The sequence below is a fragment of the Heptranchias perlo genome, chromosome 26 (genome assembly GCF_035084215.1).
Source record: "Heptranchias perlo isolate sHepPer1 chromosome 26, sHepPer1.hap1, whole genome shotgun sequence".
In the NCBI taxonomy this organism is placed as follows: domain Eukaryota; kingdom Metazoa; phylum Chordata; class Chondrichthyes; order Hexanchiformes; family Hexanchidae; genus Heptranchias; species Heptranchias perlo.
The window spans coordinates 39,312,446-39,332,524 of NC_090350.1; the positions used below are offsets into that span (position 1 = coordinate 39,312,446).

At 43.8% G+C, this 20,079-nt stretch overlaps 1 protein-coding gene across 2 annotated transcripts in view; it reads left to right on the forward strand.

The window, feature by feature from the left end:
- LOC137342718 (transcription factor HIVEP3-like) overlaps window positions 1-20,079 on the forward strand; it is a 382,091-nt gene that overhangs the window by 119,864 nt on the left and 242,148 nt on the right. For both annotated transcript variants that reach the window (XM_068006860.1, XM_068006859.1), the window contains exon 2: window positions 11,595-11,700. The gene's annotated coding sequence lies outside the window, so the exon portion shown is untranslated. The remainder of the gene's footprint in view (window positions 1-11,594; window positions 11,701-20,079) is intronic.

Genomic DNA, 20,079 nt, shown 5'->3' on the forward strand with positions numbered 1-20,079 from the left:
AATGTCTACACTCACCATCATAGTGCAGTTTGCTGCCCGCGTACGTCAGTGTTGCACTGAAGCAGTGAATCACTGGTCCTGAGGATATGATGCTCCTTTTAAAAATAACAAAGCTGAGACTTACTTGAAACCTTTTGTTTGCACAAGTTTTTTTTTTATTGGCAAAGTGGCTCTGCACCGACGCTAAACTTGTGGAGTGGCAAATTGGGTCTTAAACCCCGGACTGACTCCGAAACGTAATGGAGTTGAACTCCTGCTCCTCCAGGGAGTTTCACTCCACTTCGCTTTCGGGGTCAGATCAGGCCCTGGTTCCACATTCAAGCTGCGTTCAACAACAACAATAACAAGTTGCATTTATATAGCGCCTTTCATCTAGTAAAAACGTCCCAAGGCGCTTCACAGGAGCGATTATCAAAGAAAAATTTGACAACCGAACCACATAAGGAGATGTTAGGACAGGTGAACAAAAGCTTGATCAAAAAGGCAGGTTTTAAGGAGCGTCTTAAAGGAGGTGGAGAGGCAGAGAGGTTTAGGGAGGGAATTCCAACACTTGTTCCACAATAACTGCAGCGCTGGTGTAAAGCTGTCATGTCTGTAATATACCCTCGGTCGGAGCTTCACAGAGGTTTCTCTGACCAGCTAATCTGGCTGATTTTTGCCGTCAGCAACTTGGGTGAAACCAGTCCGCTGAATAGTTGCGTAGAGAATGAGTCAGTGGTTAAAACAAAAAACCAAGGCTGTGCCTGAGGCGAAGTGTTTGAAGTGGATCAAACCTCTGAGCTGTCATTTCCCCCACTGCTGACTGATACCCAGACTCCGTTGGTGGAAAGTGTGCGCTTGTGGGCATTGGGTGAGAACAAACTTCGGGCTCACGGGTGATGCCCTCCTCGGTCGAATAATCTGTCGACACTAACAGTCTTAGATTCACACAGGAGAGGAGGAGGAGGAGGAGGGAGCACACTACCTGCATAGTGTTATATGGGTGTTTATTAATTTAAATTCCAAAGGTAAGTGGATATGAGGGAGGCCGTTTGTATTGTGTAGCTCATCCTTGCGTAGAAAGCTATGGTTTCCCTTCCTCTCTGTGCTGGGCTCGTCTCGGGGGGGTGGGGGGGAGATGTGGCCTCTAGACGCCTCGCTGGGGAAATTCGAGGCTTTTATCGTTGTTGCATGGGGCCTACCGACACCCTCCACATGGCGGTCCCTGGATGCAGCACGGATAGGAGGGAAATCCTTTGGGACTTTTACCACTCACTTTCCCGCCCCCCCCACTTTCCTGATGGCTCGCAGTGGTATGGAAATTGGACTAGGTCTGGATTCAGCTGGGGAATTCACTCAAACAAACCGGTCCTCTCATGTTCCTCCTAAGCCACAGATACAACTATCGTCCTCTTTCCTGTGTTGAAACCAAGTCTCAGTGCGCCGTCTCCTACTCTAACCCATCACGGTCTGATGACCACAGGCCCTGAACTAATTTTTCTTGGACTGTCAGCAGCAAGAGATTTTTTTTTTTCCCCTTCTCCCACCTCCTTTCAGGTTTGGTCTTAAGCACAAGATGTCACAAGAAAGGACAGCGCCCTGATTCAAATAGTCTGTCTTTGTGGGCCCTCAGTCGTGTGCTATGGAGCCTCGACGACCACCGATAATAAATTTAAAGCAACGTTCTCCTAAACATTCATCAATCTCAAGCTGCTGGTACTCACAGATCTTGGTGTTCTGATTTAGGGTTTATCCATCAATGAACCAACTGTGCTAAGAACAGCCCTTTCCCAAAACCTCCAGGCCCACAAAATTCAAACAGGACAAACCAGCGAGTAATTGCAAATAGAACTGGGTTGCCTGTGCTTCATGGGCAAGACTGCCAGGACTCACAGGCTGGATATGGTCCACGGGTCGTCCATGTTTTGGACTCCTCAGCTTTATTCACTCTCCCAGTGATTAGCAGGATTAGTTGCTGTATCACTCATTACCAGTAACTAGAATCTACGGCCACAGCGGCCTCACCATTTGCTTCACTGAGGCGCTTCGGTTTAGTGTCTAATGCCACATATAATGCATAGAGCAGTTTTAAGAACAAGATTTCTGGTGCCTGAGTAAGATTCCTCACCTCGGAGAGGTAGCCAAAAGCATCATCGGTCTGCATTAATAGCAGCTTTATCATACAGGTAGCTTTCAGATATTTAACAGAGTCTACTTCAGATTGTACTTCCAAGGATAGTGGAGATCTGGGACCATCACCGCGCCCACCCACCCCCCCAAAAAAAGGAAAAAGCTGTTGAGGCTGGGGAGCAATTAACTGAGCTTGATAAATTTTTTTTGGGTCAGGGGATGTGGAACGAAGGCTGGTAAATGGAGTTAAGACACAGATCAGCCATGATCGAATCGAATGGCGGAACAGGCTCGAGGGGCTGAATGGCCTACTCCTGTTCCAGTGTTTGTATATCGCTGTAAAAGATCCCATGACACTATTCAAAGAAGAGCTGGGGAGTTCTCCCTGGTGTCCTGGCCAATATTTATCCCTCAACCAACAGCACTTAAAAAAAAACAGATTATCTGGGGTTTTATCGCATTGCTGTTTGTGGGATCTTGCTGTGCGCAAAATGGCTGCTGCGTTTCCTACATCACAACAGTGACTACACTTCAAAAGTACTTCATTGGCTGACGAGCACTTTGGGACGTCCTGAGGTTGTGAAAGGTGCTATATAAATGCAAGTCCTTTCTTATAAATCTACCACCTTTTCGGACTAGGCGCACTTTCAACAGCTTCTGATAATGCATACACCGATAAATCGGAAATTAAACATGTCCAAGTGCTCATTGGTTCAGCACACTTGTGTTGTGACGCAGGATTGCGTCATGAAAGGGCTGTCTCGGGGATCGGTTGGCTCATTTTAAAAAAAGAAAAATTGGACAAGAAACATTTTATTTTTAAAGATGAAGACGGGGAGCCGTTTATATTATCCTTTGCTACTGCTTTCCTGTAAGTCAGTGGGAGTGCGGTTTGTAAAATTGGGAGTTAGTGCGTGGTGCGTGTGCAGAAGATCGGATCTGTATTTCCCAAATCGGCGTCTGACACACAGGAGAGTAAAGAATTTACATGTACAGAGCGCCTTTCACAACCTCGGGACGTCCCTAAGCACTTTACAGCCAATTAAGTTTTTTTTTTGAAGTGTAGTCACTGTTGTAATGTAGGAAACACGGCAGCTAATTTGCGCACAGCAAGATCCCACAAACAGCAATGAGATAAATGACCAGATCGACTGTTTTTTAGTGACGTTGGTTGAGGGATAAATATTGGCCAGGATGGATGATATAAATGAGAGAGTGCGGTGCATGGAGGTTAGTCTGGCATCACTTCCCTGCAACTAAAGTGCAGTGTAAAAGGGTCTTTTTTTTCTCTCTAAAACAAAGGCAAAATACTGCGGATGCTGGAAATTTGGGAGAGAAAAACCTGAAAATGCTGGAAAACACTCAACAGGTCAGGGAGCGTCTGTGGAGAGAGAGAGAAACAGTTAACGTTTCAGGTCGATGACCTTTCATCATTCCGCCAGAGATGGCTCAAGGCCGATAGTTTGGAAATCCCTGCTCTGATCTGTAAAGCAGTAATGAAGTGTGAGGAGCTACAGTTTAAATTTTGTATTGCAATCAATGGTAAATCTGTGCTGCGTACAGCACCCAGGGCTATAAATTTGCACTTGTGAGCATGTAGCTGTTTCATATTGGAAGTTGCCAATGCAAATAGTGCAGGGTTATTTACCCTGTTTTTTTGTTCAAAGAGAGCGATGAACAAGAAAGTAAAAACCCCTCGTACCTACTGACATGAGTTTAGTGCTGGTAACAAGGTTCACATAGAGCCATATTTTTAATTGGCGGTCATTTTCCATGTCGAAAAAGAGTGCAGAGGATGTGGTAGGCTGGTAACTCGATACCGTATGTGGCACACAAACTACTGCAAGTCAAGAGACAGAGGCGATCGTGAGAGTTGGAGATTGGATGGGATGCAGCTGAACTGATTGTGGCTAACATTCACAAGGGTCTGTAGAAACTTTGCGATTGTTGAGATTTACTGTGTTTAAAGGCGCTATATAAATGCAAATAGTTGTTGTGGTTGTATCTTTCTTCAAAGTAATGGGCTTAGAAAAAGATAAAACCATTCAATTTTCTCCACTGAAATGAGAAGGGGCAGCAGGTCAGTCAGCATCTGAAAGAGAGAGTCTGGTAATCGTCATCAGAATGGAGATGGACAGGCTGGGCAAACCCCTTGATAGGACCGACTTAAAAGAAAGGAAGGAAGGAGGGAAGGGCCGAGAACAGCAGGTGAGGGTTCAGAGTTCAAATATGCTAACTAGCTTTACTAAGAAAGACTTGCGTTTATATAGCACCTTTCACGACCTCAGGACGTCCCAAAGCGCTTTACAGCCAATGAAGTGCTTTTGAAGTGTACTCTCTGTTGTAATGTAGGAAACCCAGCAGCCAATTTGTGCACAGCAAGATCCCACAAACAGCAATGTGATGCTGACCAGATAATCAGGGTTTTTTTTTTAAGTGAAGCTGCTTGAGGGTTTAGCGGCCTGTGAATGAGTTCTAAAACACTGGAAAGAGGTGTGAAAGGCTCGATGGTATACAAACGTTGTCAGAGCCATGTGAAGTTCTGCTGATAGGTCCCACCTGAAATCGAAACCTATCCCTCTCTTTCGGGTGCAGAGTGACGTTTTGTGCATTTTTCTGTTTTTATTTAATTTCACAGTGGAAGACTGAATAGCAGTCTGATCACAAGATCAAGATGGATGGGGAATATCCTCAGCCCATCTTAACTTACCCGCCTGGGAACAAACCTACATAATCCCCCAGCTGTTAAGTAAATGATTCCAGGGTTTTGGCCTCCACTCCCTATCCAGGAGTCTATTCCACCTGTCGATCACTCCGAGGGTGAAAAACAGGTGATAGAGTTTCTGCAGCTCATTTTACACCTCACACGAGAGGTTTCCAATGGATAAGAAAATCATCCGATTCGCTATCACCTGTTCTTCACCCAGTGATAAAAGTTAAAATTACCCCCCCTTGTGTGAAGAGCTTCTTCATTTACCTTTTCCATACTGTTTCCGATCTCTCATAAGGTCACCTCTCGGTCACCTCCTCTCAAGGGTGAAAAGTGCATATTTCTGCAGTCTCCCTTTTCACAGGACCTGAGTGGAGAGAGGGACGGGAGGGAGGGAGGGAGGGACGGGAGGGAGAGAGAGACGAGGGAGGGAGAGAGAGAGAGAGAGAGAGACGGGAGGGGGGAGAGAGACAAGGTCATCCAGTCTTCCTTTTCAAAGGACCAGAGAAGAGAGAGAGAGAGGGAGAGAGAGAAATACTCTTAGCAAGGATGCAACGTATTAAGAAACAGGGCAGAAGATGAAGCAACGGAATAATTTAAAGCGACAGCGTCTCTTTTATTGCCCTTACAAAAAGCTGAGTTATTAAACTCTCATCAATCACACCACCACTTTGCTGTTTAAAGTTGCCAGCTCTTTTGTCAGGCTGAAGGCTTTTAATGCAAGTCCGGTCAGTGACGATAGCTCTGGAGAATTTGTTCCGGCCTCTTTATTTGTGGATCTTACGGCAAATGTTATTGAGAAAGTAGTTATACAATAGTCCATTTTTTTTTGTTGCATCAAAGGATCATTATAACGAGTACTCAGTCACTCAGTTACCGATTCTATTTCCCCTGCAGTATATGATTAAAATTCCATTTCAGTACTCTGAGTGACACCCGTTTCCGGGACTGTCTTAGCCCAGTTACACCTGTCAGAGACCTTCAGGGGACATTGGGACTGAGGTGGTTAAGGGGTCTTTTTGTGCTGCGGAGCTGTATTTTGGCTTCCCTAAAGGACGTGCTGACTTCCCTAACCGCCCTTCACCCTCTCTACACCCTGTTCCCCATTATTGGTCCTGCTACACAGTTTGAGGAACGATGTGCCAGGAGAGGAGACTAATGCTTTTCTACCTCTGTTGGGAACCTAGGAATTGCTAGATGTTAAAAGACCAAGTTCTATCTAGTTCGCCTCTACCATCCTGATAGTCACAGGATACAACAATAATGGAGTTGTTGACTAATCGTAGCAATCAATCTCTGTCAATTAGTCTACAACAGATCCAGACATGAGGTGAGGAAAACCCCCAGTGTGGCGAGCTTTGGGAACCATAGGTCCAAAGTCACCTGTTCCTCCCAAGCCTGCTACACTTAGCATGTGTCATGTCTGAAATTACTCATACGTTGTGTCCCAAAATGTTATTTTCTGAAAGAAATCTTATGTAAGTTGGTGGACCTGGACCTCAAGTAATCTCTGTCACTGTGGCTTCCTCAGCTGCTCGCTGTGTTTGATCGGTCAGCTTCTACCCAGGGACTTCAATTTATCCAAAAAGATTCAAACCCGGCCCTCGTTCACCACCACTGACTTCATGTCTCCTAGATTTAGTACAGGTACCACAATACTAGTATCTGTCTTCAAATTCCTTTGTAAGGAATCTTATAACACCAGGTTATAGTCCAACAATTTTATTTTAAAATCACAAGCTTTCAGAGATTATCTCCTTCGTCGGGTGAGTGAGGAGATAATCTCTCCTGACGAAGGAGATAATCTCCGAAAGCTTGTGATTTTAAAATAAAATTGTTGGACTATAACCTGGTGTTGTAAGATTCCTTACATTTGTCCACCCCAGTCCATCACCGGCATCTCCACATTCAAATTCCTTCACGGTCTAGCTCGACTCTGCCTGTACGATCTTCTTCAGCCCTACGTTCCAGCTTCTGGTCTACTATTCTTGTGTGTGCCCCGCCATCCCCTTCAGTCTGCTCCACCGTTGGCGACAGTGCTTTCACCCGCTGCACTTTCCCACTCTGGAACGCTCGCTGAATCTATTTGACTTGCCGCATCTCTTCCCTCCTTCAAAAAAGCATTCTCAAAGCATACCTCTTCAACTGTACGTTTAGTCATCTACTTCCTGCACTGCAAAGCAGTATTTTTCAAACGTTTCTCCCATGGGGATATCCTGCAAATATTGAAACACTACCTGGGTCCCCTGTAAATATTGACATACTCCCTGGGATGCTCCCAAAAATTTTAACACGCTTCTAGGGTCCCTCATGTAAATATTGACACATTCTTGAGAATCCCCCTGTCCCAACTTCCAAAAACAGAATTTCAGCCACTCAAAGGAAAACAGTGTTTTCATTGCAGAAAACTTTTATTAGTAAAAAGTAACAGAAATAACATGCTAGTAAGTCAACAAATATAGAAATGTGATGAACAGACAGAAATCTGTGACTGCATTCCCCAGAGACCCCCTCACAGATTCCCCTAAGGTCTGATCACCCCAGTTTGAAAACCTAGGCCATTCAGGTAAGAACACGGACCAATGAAACCAAATACTCTGAACTACTCTTGTGTTTTATTTAAATTGACAGAGTGAACCAGAAAAGTTCAAACAAATAAATAAATTGACCAAACTAATGAACCTATCGGCATATCCTTCTCTCCCTTTCTGCCTCCTCTGTTTATCTAGCTTTCTCTTAAATGCATCTATGCTATTCGCCTCAACTACTCCTTGTGGTAGTGAGTTCCACATTCTCACCACTCTGCATAAAGTTTCTCCTGAATTCCTTACTGGATTTATTGGTGACTATCTTAATATTTATGGCCCCTAGTTTTGGTCTCCTCCACAAGTGGGAACATCATCTCTAACGTCTACCCTAACAAACCTCTTCATAATTTTAAAGACCTCTATTAGGTCACCCCTCAGCCTTCTCTTTTCTAGACAAAAAAATGTCCACACAGGTCGATGTGAACTGATACTGTGGAAGTAAGTAAGTATTTGAACAGAACACCAGGAAGACTTGGGGAGAACATTTACATTTTAGCGATGGAAAACAATTTAGTTGTTTACGAGGCTGCTGAAGCAAGAAAGAAGTTCCTCTATCCTGCAGCTCTCTCCTGTCCCTGCAGACTTCGGAGGGACACGCAAGCACGCAGCAAGAAAAACACATCTTTTCTCTACAAAAGAGAAGGCTGAGGGTTGACCTGATAGAGGTCTTTAATATTATGAAGGGGTTCGATAGTGTAGACGGAGAGAAGATGTTTCCACTTGTGGGGGAGTCCAAAACTTTGCAGGAAGCAAAGGGTAATGGTTGACGGGTGTTTTCGCGACTGGAAAGCTGTTTCCATTGGGGTCCCGCAAGGCTCAGTACTAGGTCCCTTGCTTTTTGTGGTACATATTAATGATTTGGACTTGAATCTGGGGGCTTGATCAAGAAGTTTGCAGATGATACAAAAATTGGCCATGTGGTTGGTAGTGAGGAGGAAAGCTGTAGACTGCAGGAAGATATCAATGGACTGGTCAGGTGGGCAGAAAAATGGCAAATGGAATTCAATCCAGACAAGTGTGAGGTAATACATTTGGGGAGGGCAAACAAGGCAAGGGAATACACAATAAATGGGAGGATACTGAGAGGTGTAGAGGAACAAAGGGACCTTGGAGTGCATGTCCACAGATCCCTAAAGGTTGCAGGACAGGTACATAAGGTAATTAAAAAGGCATACGGGATACTTTCCTTTATTAGCCGAGGCATAGAATATAAGAGCAGGGAGGTTATGTTAGAACTGTATAAAGTATTGGTTAGGCCACAGCTTGAGTACTGCGTACAGTTCTGCTCACAGTACAGGAAAGATGTGATTGTACTAGAGAGGGTACAGAGGAGATTTACGAGGATGTTGCCAGGGTTGGAGAATTTTAGCTATGAGAAAAGATTGGATAGGCTGGGGTTGTTTTCTTTGGAACAAAGGAGGCTGAGAGGAGATTTAATTGAGATATATAAAATTATGACGGGACTAGATAGGGTGGGTAGGGAGGACCTATTTCCCTTAGTAGAGGGGTCCCTGACCAGGGGGCATAGATTTAAAGTAATTGCTAGAAGGATTAGAGGGGAGCTGAGGAGAAATGTTTTCACCCAGAGGGTGGTGGGGGTCTGGAACTCACTGCCTGAAAGGGTGGTAGAGGCAGAAACTCTTAACTCATTTTAAAAAGTACTTGGACGTGCACTTGAAGTGCCGTGACCTACAGGGCTAAGGACCAAGTGCTGGAAAGTGGGATTAAGCTGGATAGCTCTTTTTTGGCCACCACGGACACGACGGGCTGAATGGCCTCCTTCTGTGCCGTAACTTCCTATGATTCTATTCTATGAAAACTAGGGGCCATAAATATAAGATAGTCACCAATAAATCCAGTAAGGAATTCAGGAGAAGTTTCTTTACCAAAAGAGTAGTGAGAATGTGGAACTCGGTACCACAAGGAGTAGTTGAGGCAAATAGCATAGATGCATTTAAGGAGAAGCTAGATAAACACATGAGGGAGAAAGGAATAGAAGGATATGCTGATAGGGTTAGATGAAGTAGGATGGAAGGAGGCTCGTGTGGAGCATGACCACCAGCAATAACCAGTCGGGCCGAATGGCCGGTTTCTGTGCTGTAAATTCGATGTATTTCTAAGTTAGAAGTGTTTTCGTGTTAGGTTTCAGGTGAAGTTCCTGGTTCTCTGCAAGTCGCTTCCTGTTATTAGCAGTGATGAAACTGGAGTAGTTCTGGAAAAAGAGAGCTTTTTACTCATTTCTAATTGTTACCTATTCTAGTAGCAGCACAAAAAAAAACTTGACGCACTTGTTGGGGTTTTTATTGTAGAACGTAGGCAAAGGGCTAAGGTCCAGTGCGCGGATCACAGCAAGATTGGAATGAGTAAGAGAGAAGGTGAAATAAATCACGGTATTGTAAAGCTTGGGTTGTGAAAGGCTGTAGATTGTAGGGGGAAGGGAAGACTGAGGAGTTGGACAGTTTTGCGGTCCCAGGAAAGAATGGGTTGGAGTTGGTGCATCATGTCTTGATCTCAATTCAGTGAGGTTGCAAGGAGGAGGAATAGAAACACTGGAACAGGAGTAGGCCATTCAGCCCTTTGAGTCTGTTCCACCATTCAATTAGATCATGGCTGATCTGATTCTTAATTCCCATCTACCCACCTTGTTTCCGTAACCATTAATACCCTTGCCTAACAAAAATCTATTAATCTCAGTTTTGAAATTTTCAATTGACCCTCAGCCTCAACATCTTTTTGGGGGAAGAAAGTTCCAGATTTCCACTACCCTTTGTGTGAAGAAGTGTTTCCTGACATCACCCCTGAACAGCCAAGTTCTAATTTTAAGGTTATGCCCCCCTTGTTCTGGACTCCCCCCACCAGAGGAAATAGTTTCTCTCTATCTACCCAATCAAATCCTTTAATCATCTTGAATACCTCAATTCGATCACCTATACTTGAGGGAATACAAGCCTAGTCTATGCAAACTGTCCTCATCATTTAACCCTTTTAGCCCCGGTATCATTCTGGTGAGTCAGTGCTGCACCCCCTCCAAGGCCAGTATATCCTTCCTGAGATGCGGTGCCCAGACCTGAACGCAGTACTGCAGATGGTCCGAATAGTATGTAGTGTGTGGCATTTGGAGCTTAGAAGGAACAAGGAAGTTCAGAGGAGCATTGACTATAGTGGAATCGATGGAAAGATTGGGCTGGTGCTGAAGTCGTAGTGTAAAGACACCCTTCAACAGTCCCGATATGCAACGGTACCTTGTAAGTTTGATGGAAAAACAAATAGCAAATGCTGAAGATACACAGCAGGACCATCACCATCTGTGAAATGCAAAGACAGGTCAACATTTTGAGTTGAGAATCTTTGTCAGAAATGTTATCTTTACTCTTTTCCAATGCCTGTGTATTTTCAGTTTTGCTTGTTATTCCACCCAGTAATTATTATAGCTCTGTCTATAAATGTCCCTGCATCACACACTGTGTGACAGTCGGACTTGCTATACGCGTGGCTCCACAGACGGCATTGTAGGGAGGATTCACTGCACTTGTTCTGTAATTTCAATTTAAACTTCAATAGGCGCAGGGAAAAGGGTTGGAGCAAAATTGAGCAATCAAAGTACAGGAAGCAGGGAATGATGCCAAAGTACACAAGTGCATTGCGCAAGCTAATATTTAGTGATGCGAACAGTTAGATTGCTGTTTTAGGCCATGCCTTCTCAATAACTCAAATGCATGCTAAATTACTGCCATAGAAATAATACTGCTACTGGTAAATGCCATTCCCTTTGGATGTTCATAGCATTTAATACAACGTAACCCAACATTGGAACATCCGTCTGATTCAACAATCAGCTGTATCATAAGGCTGCCTCATTGCCGGACTTGCTTTTTTAGACTATGTAAGAGCCATTTTTATATATGTGTGTATGTGTATGTGTGTGTAGTGTGTATGTGTGTGTAGTGTGTGTGTGTGTGTAGTGTGTAGTGTGTATGTGTGTGTGTGTAGTGTGTATGTGTGTGTATATGTGTGTGTGTAGTGTGTATGTATGTAATGTGTGTTGTGTGTGTATGTATGTAATGTGTATGTGTGTATATATGTATGTATGTGTATATATGTGTGTATATATATATGTATGTATGTGTGTGTGTGTGTATATGTGTATATATATAAAAATAAATTAAAACCAATTTCTTTTCTTGTAGTTCTCACCAGGGCCCATCGACCCCAAGTTGTAAGGTTCAAGGGGAATGATCTCGGACTCAAGTGACTGTGACATCCAGCTCAAAGGATAATCGCCTCCTGTGACAAGTAAGCTGCTATTTACAAGGTTTATTTACAGATTGTATCTACATTAATATCAGAATATCAGTTGAACTGTGAACTTATTGGAGATCGTCGCACTGAGGAATGACGGGCTCCTTTCCCACTTTTCTCTCCTCCTCTCCTGACGGCGCTGTTCCATGCTGGTTGCCCTTCCGTATCTTGCCCCAGTGCTCGTTCTCCAGGTGCGACCCCAGTCGTAAGTGGCGGCAGGCTAGTCAGCCGGGAGAACGATATCATAACTGGGCCAAAGTCTGGTCGTAGCAGGAGTCATTGGATAGCGATCAGGAACAGGAAATTAGGCCAGAGGATCTGAAGCCATTCGTAGCAGCACTCCAACCAGCCCTGGCTGAGGTCAGCTTACTAGGCATGGACTGAGAATTGAACTCACTTCCTTCTGGTCACTGAGCCTTCAGGGGAGCCAGTAAAGATATTTTTTTTTGTTTCATTTTTGTATAGAAGCTGCCCACCTGTTCAAATCCTGGTCGTCAGAAACAAGCATCTAATGGGAAAATCACATGTCTGTGAGCGATTATATGAAGGGACACATGATGAAATGTGAAATATTGGCAGCTGTCTGAAACTGCTTTCTTTGGGGGGAAAAAAAAAGTTACCACAAATTGGGAAGTGAAAAAGTAATAATGGGCACCCGGAAAGGTAATAATTCCTGAGGAAGTAAACGTCTCCTTTGAATGCATCCAATGTGATGGCGGCTGCTGTGTTATATGGGAAGAGGAACAGTGGGAGGAGGATGGTGTTTAAACTCTCTTGACCTGATGGGCAAATACATCACATGGTGTGACACTGAACCATTCAGGCCCGAATGTTTCATGTTGCGATCCCCAGTCTGTGCTGAGCGAGTTGATCTCTGTTCAATCAGGGGCCACAAGAGGTACAATTGGCCTTAGCGCTGAGAGCGAGGGAAAGGCAAAACGGCCCGGGTTCTCGTTCCTTAGCGCTATTAAATGCCTGGTGTTGGCAAGATCACTGCTGAACAACTCCCGTTGGTGGATGTGGATATTGGGTGACGATGGCGTCAGGCGTGGCTATAATTCCCTCTACAGTTGAGGGCACCTGTACAACCCTACAAGCCTGCCAATGCTCACAGTCCTGTCCTCACCACCCTGGAAATGCTCACTTGGGTGAGGTATGGGTGCCCGGGGCCTCGTACAACGGCACGATTCAGCATCTGCAGAAGAGGAGGAGACTAAAGATCCTGATCGGAGACTCCACCTGAAGCGTTCAGCTGTCCTTTTCTCTGTTGAGGTGCTGACCGACCTGTTGCGTATTTCTGGCGGTTACTGGTTTCATTTCAAGCTTTGCGACACTTGAGGTTTTTTGTTCCCCTCCTCGTCTCTGTGTTACGAGGGTTAGTCAGGCTGCTGTTACAGCAGCTGTTGTTGCAGTGTGAGCTTTCCTGTATTGCCAGCGTAGTGATGTTTGAGCAGTGACTGCAGGAGGCTCAGTGACCGTTCAAAGAGCTGAACACAGGAACAAGAGTAGGTCATTCACCCCCTCGAGCTTCTTACATAGAATGTACAGCACAGAAACAGGCCATTTGGCCCATCTGGTCTATGCCGGTGTTTATGCTCCACACGAGCCTCCTCCCACCCCTCTTCATCTAGCCCTATCAACATAACCTTCTATTCCTTTCTCCCTCATGTGTCTATCGAGCTTCCCCTTAAATGCATCTAAGCTATTCGCCTCAACTGCTCCTGGTGGTAGCGAGTTCCATATTCTAACTATTCTCTGGGTAAAGAGGTTTCTCTTGAATTCTGTATTGGTGTATTAGAGACTATCTTATATTTATGGCCCCTAGTTTTGGTCTCGCCCACGAGTGGAAACGTCTTCTCTATGTCTACCCCATCAAACCAGATCATTATCTTCAAGACCTCGATCAGGTCACCCTCAGCTTTCTCTTTTCTAGAGAAAAGAGCCCCAGCCTGCTCAATCTTTCCCGATAGGTATAACCTCTCAGTTCTGGTATCATCCTAGTAAATCAATTAGATCATGGCTGATCTATATCTTAACTCTATCTATCCGCATTGGTTCTGTATCCCTTAATACCCGTATAAAAATCTATCAATCTCAGTTTTGAAACATTCAATTGACCCCCAGCCTCAACAGCTTTTTGGGGAAGAGAGTTCCAGATTTCCACTCCCCTTTGTGTGAAGAAGTGCTTCCTGACATCACCCCTGAACGGCCTAGCTCTAATTTTAAGGTTATACCCCCTTGTTCCTCCCACCAGAGGAAATAGTTTCTCTCTATCTACCCTATCAACTCCTATAATCACCTAAAACCGCCTGAAAACTCCTTGGATGGAGGAAAAGCCCCTTTGGCATAATTATTGGGACTTTTGTAAAGCTCGGTACCCATGTTCTGTCAGCAGCCTCCCATCAGATCTTGACAGATGTTTTGCATTCATTAAAACACTTCAGTGCTCATTGAATTGGCAGTGATTGCACCTTAACCAGGCTTTTGGCTTTAACTGCTGTTGCTGTCTCTCTTGGGAGTGCTCAATGAAAACGTTATTTTTACGCTCCTGAAGTAATGCTTTCCTGTCTGCTTTCACTATTAAGAACTGGATTCTTTAGTTCAGACGTCTTCAGTAGTGTTACCGTAGTAACCGATTCTGGACTTGAAGGACTGTAATCCCAGTGCTGGGGAGAGAAACACCAATTCGCACAGAATGTAAATCTTCCGGCATGTTCAGTTTCCCCATTTAATCAATATTCTGCAGGAAAAAAAATGTTGAATATAAAAGAAAAGCAAAAGGCTTGCAATTATTTAGTGCCTTATCACATCGCACAGAAACATTTCCAAATGCTGCGCGTGCATTGAATTACTTAGTTTTGAAGTGCAGTAACTGTTGCTATGTAGACAAAATGTGGCCACTATTTTGCGCACAGCAAGATCCCACAAAACAGCTATGAGATGAATAACCAGTTACACAAATGCAAAGTAATGCAGATGCTGGAAATCCTGAAATTAAAACAGAAAATGCGAGAAACACTCAGCGGGTCAGGCAGCATCGGTGGAGAAAGAACAGAGTTAACGTTTCAGGTTGATGACCTTTCATCAGACTTGGAAGAAGTGAAAAATTTAACAGTTAATAAGCAAGTACAGAGCCAGGGAAAAGAGGGTGGGGAGGAAGGAAAGGACACATGGGAAGGTCTGTGGAGGGCAGGAGTGATTAAATGACAAATGGGACGATGGTGCAAGGCAAAAGCGGGGTGGTAATGGGACTATAAAGAAACAAAAGGTGGGTCCAGAGGGGGTGTAAATGGTCACAGCAGAACCATTACCAACACTTGCAGTCCGATAACATGGACTACGACAACCAGAACTCGATTCAGTATTCAAGATGAGGCATTATCATTACCTCCTCTGACTTATATTGTACTGTTTTGGCTTTGTAGTTCAACATTCTATTTGCTTTGTTGATTGGTTGGATGTCCATATTGGTTGGACACATGTAGCATTGAGTCTACCTGGGTCTCCTTCAACACCATTCAGAGTATTTGTATCATTTATTTTTGTTCCATTGTTCTGCTTCATAGCTTCTCATTTTGTGATTTCTAAACTGCCTTTTCTGATTGCACTGGCCTGCATAGTTTGGTGTCATCTGCAATTTTGACCTTGATAACCTGGCCTCCCCCCAAGGGCAGGAACTTGGAATTTACAAGCAGCTGACAATCTATAGAGACTTCCCTCGCCAATTAGTCTCTCATTGACCGTGGAATGTTCCATTTCCACACAGGGAGTGTCTGAGCAGCGGCCTTAAGGAGGTGGGGCAGGTTAAACGCTGGCCCATCGTAGCAGTTAAACGTAACAGCTGTGCTTCAATTAGATTATCTCGTCTTCCATCTTAAAGGGAGTGACTAGATTACATGTAAAGAAATTGCATTTATATAGCACTTTCCACATCCTCAGCATGTCCCAGTGCTTTACAATCAATGAATTACTTTTGAAGTTGTTGTTATGTAGGCAAACATAGCAGGCAATTTGCACATGGAAAGGTCCACAAACAACAATGACCAATTAATCTGTGTTGGCTGTGGGGTAAAGTTGGTCAGGACACCAGGAAAATCCTTCAAATTGTCTAGCATTTTATGTTGAACTGAGCAGGTATGCAGGGCCTTAACTTAACGGCTCATCCGAAAAATGGCATCTCCCAACAATGCAGCACTCTCTCAGGGCTGCACTCAAATGGTAGCCTAGATTATGTGCTGGAATGGGAATTGAACTCTCAACCTTTTGGCTGAGGGTGCTACCACTGAGTTACGCTGACATATCTGTGGATGCATATTCTTTTGGTCGGATAACCTTGACTTTCTGTATGATTCATTTGTTTTCTGCAGAAATAATTAGCTGGTGATTTAATGGTTTAAAAATGCAGCATAAACTGCAGACAGTTGAGTGGACGCTGTCACAGCAAGACAGATCCCTGCCGTGATTGACTTCTGCCTCTGTACAGCAGTTGCATTTCATGTATTTTCAGTCCTAAGATTAATGTGACATTAAATCTTTACTGGGTTTCAAGGGTTAGAAAAGGTTTAAAAAAAAAATCAGGGATTACAACAGAATTAAAAATGCTTGAAGCAGTAAATGGGAGCAAAATTCAGAGAACAGGTCACCGAATGGGCTCTTATATTGGCGTGGCTCATTCTCAGCGGAAGGACATCTGTGCCTCTGACCTGCTGTTTGGTATCAAAAAGTGGGCTTTTCGAGCAGCTTCTGCCAGTGCAGGTGAAACGGTACAGTGCACTGGTGTGCTGATGTTCTGAAGCTATCACGTGCTTCATTTTGAACTGAACCGTACGGTTTGAGTAGGCTGTCCAGCAATCTGTAAAATGTTAGAACGGACGCTCGTAGGTTGCTTTTTTTAAAAATAGAAGCCCACTTTTCCCGCTTTGCTTCCTCGTTCCTGTTGGTTATTATAGCTTTCAACATATTTTCATCACCAGCAATTCATTGGAGCTCACCAGATAATCACCACACTGACTTCTGTCCCATTTCAGGAAAAGGTGCAACTCTCCGACACACACTGTGATACAGGTTCTCCCTGTCGATTCCCTACGTCGTGTGCATCCTTGATCGGTCAGGGCTGTCAACATTAGTTTGTGGCCGAGAATTCCACATTCCAACCACCCTCTGTGTGAGGAATTTTTTTTCTTACCCCTCCTTTAATTAAATTCGTGCCCTCTCATTACCATCTCGCCGACCAGTGCAAACAATCGATCACTATTTGCCCTGTCATGACCCTTCATAATCTTAAAGACCTCTATCAGGTCACCCCGTAACCTTCTCAGTGCTGGTGAAAAGGGCCTTCACCTCTCAAGTCTCTCTTCCTAACTGTAACCCCTCATCCTCATCTGAGTGAGGATGAGGGGGTGCTCAAACTTTACATAATGTAACATTCACTTGTTGAGCTGAAATTCCTCAGGTTGTAATGTCTTCTCAGATGGATGTAAAAGATCCTATGACACTATTTGAAGAAGAGCAGGGGGTTCAACCAAGGTCACTAAAACAAATTATCTGGTGATTTATCACATTGCTGTTTGTGGGATCTTGCTGTGCGCAAATTGGCTGCCATGTTTCCTACATTACAACAGTGACTACACTTCAAAAAGCACTTCATTGGCTGTAAAGCACTTTAGGACGACCTGAGGTGGTGAAAGGCGCTATATAAATGCAAGTTTTTCTTTCTTTTTCCTCTATCCAATATTTTAATAATCATTTACTTTATTCTATTAATTGGGCTAATGAGTTCATTGAAGTAGCTAACAGTAATCTCATGTGGAAGAGTTAACCAATGCCTTACAACCATTGAATATTGGGAAATTCCAAAAGCATTGAAACTGTGACCATCTGAATTTCTGTATATTTCTAAATGTTATCAAGTCAGGTACCTGTGCCTCAGAGCCCTCCTTTTGTGTCTGTGTTTTGTGCTTTAAAACAACTGGTCAGCGCAGAGGTAGAAAGGAAAACAAATGAAACCATTGAAGCTGCACAGCACCTGAAAGGGAAAAGGTGGGGTAATGTTTCGGGTGTAGACCCTTCATCAGAAATAGAAACCGAACAATGTAGAAGCCCAAAACAAGAGTGAAATACTGCAGATGCTGGAAATCTGAAATAAAAACAGAAAATGCTGGAAAACACTCAGCAGGTCAGGCAGCATCTGTAGAGAGAGAGAAACAGAGTTAACGTTTCAGGTCAACCATCTTTCATCAGAACTGGACAATATATAAGTCCCCTTCTGGGACTAAACAAAATAAAGGTGGGAAGAGAGAATGACAAATAAAACTAATATCTGTCGCAAAGAAGCGGTTATTGAGCTTAATATGGCTGAATCGTTTCTTTTTAAAAAAACTCGAAGGAAGTGTAAAATTGCGAGATGCGATATAAAGATTATCACAGTCGGAGCAGTGGAAAAGCATTAGAAAGACAAAAGGGGTGAGCAAACTGAGCCTGGGAGCCAGATGTTTTGTACAAAAACCCTTTCTCTGATGACCCTGTAAATTGTAATATCCGTCTGTCCCAATTCCTGACGTTGCTGAAGAGGGAATGCTGCAAAACATATCTTAGATTGCCTTGAATGGCAGACTAAAACGCAAGAGATCAGAACAAGTGAAGATGGCAAAATGCAGGTAGGTGTACTGATAGCCCCTTTTTATAAAATGGCCTTTTTAAATGTTAATGAGAAGTTGGTATTGTCTTAAACTCTATGTGTGTAGTAAGGAGTTCTGCTGAGTATGGTTACTTGTCACATAATCAATAGGTTGAGAAAAGTAGTTCAGTGTTAACTGCTGTTTCCTCTGCAAAGTGTTGGAGCATGTTGGATAGCAGTCAAATGCATAATGAAAATGGATGGTGTGCCACTGGACAGTAGATAGTCATTAATTGGTTCATATTGGCAGTTTCTTAACACAAGCAGTACAGCATTTGGACTGCTCCTGGTAAAGAGAATCACAGGTGCTGAAACCTCAGTCTCAATGGACATTGTGCCTCCTCGCTGAAGGGCTTCTTAGTTTGTTTGCTAGATGGAGGTTGTTGGGGGACAGGAGAGGAAAGAACCACAGAGCACGTCCTTTTCTGCTGAAGCACTCTTCCAGTCAGTGGGGAATGTGGAAAGAACACAAATACTGGCCATCCGGTGTGGTGTTTAATCATACTGTGCAACGAAAAGAAGAAAGAAAGACTTGCATTTCTATAGCGCCTCTCACGATCTTTAAAGTTCACCCGAACCACAGGAACAGGTAGACGGAGCCTTGGTTTAACGTCTCGTGGAAAGGACGGCACCTCCAGCAGTGCAGCACTCCCCACAGTACTGCACCGAAGTGTCAGCCTAGATGGCATCCTTCAAATCCTGGAGTGGAGCTTGAACACATCTCATTTATGGTGGGCGGATTTTAACATTGCTGCATTTTTCTCTCAAGCAACAATTGTGAATGAACCTGCAGTTTGTTGAAAGGGAGCGTGATTTTCTGTAGGGTGAGCAGATCAGCTAATGTTCCGATTCGGGAGCCTTGCCCGATGATGTTACCTTTCTCAGCGGCGCTGTTTAACATCAGAGCAACCTGCTCAAAAACGGAACAATTGAGAGCTGTGGTCCTTTTTGTCCCCCAGTCAATCTCCAACTTTATTGAAGTGTGGATTCCGGCAGTAGTTATTCTTCCTCTTTTTCTCCTTCTCTTCCCCCTCCCCCCCTCCTCCCATCACCATAATGAGATTTTAACAACTGGATCCCACCTGCGGTAATATACCACATATCTGGGAGTGCATTGGATCTATAAGTAAGTTAGAAGTCAGTTAAGTTAAACTGAAAAAGTTCCGGGTCGGTACATGTACTGGATTTGACTACAGAATGTGACCTTTATTTAATATTACTGTTGGTTTGAAATATTAATTTCTTATGTAGCACTTGACATTTGTGTGTGGTTCATTTTCTAATAGTGTGCATGTTCAAAAAAAAAGTAGCATTTTTTCCAAAAATGTGTAAAGTGTCAAACAAATTGAGTTTCAAAATCTGACATCTCTGTAATGCATTTATACCAGTTTGGTTACTGCAATATTAGACTACAACCAAAGGTATAATAACTTTAAAAAAAAAATAGATTTATTCATTTGGAATTTTCTCGAACACTGTTCAATTTAGTGCTGGGATTCAGGTTAATGTCAGTCAGTCTACCACGTTAACCTCGGCCTCTGGGTCAAAATCCTGGAACTCCCTACCTAACAGCACTGTGGGAGAACCTTCACCACACGGACTGCAGCGGTTCAAGAAGGCGGCTCACCACCACCTTCTCAAGGGCAATTAGGGATGGGCAATAAATGCTGGCCTCGCCAGCGACGCCCACATCCCAT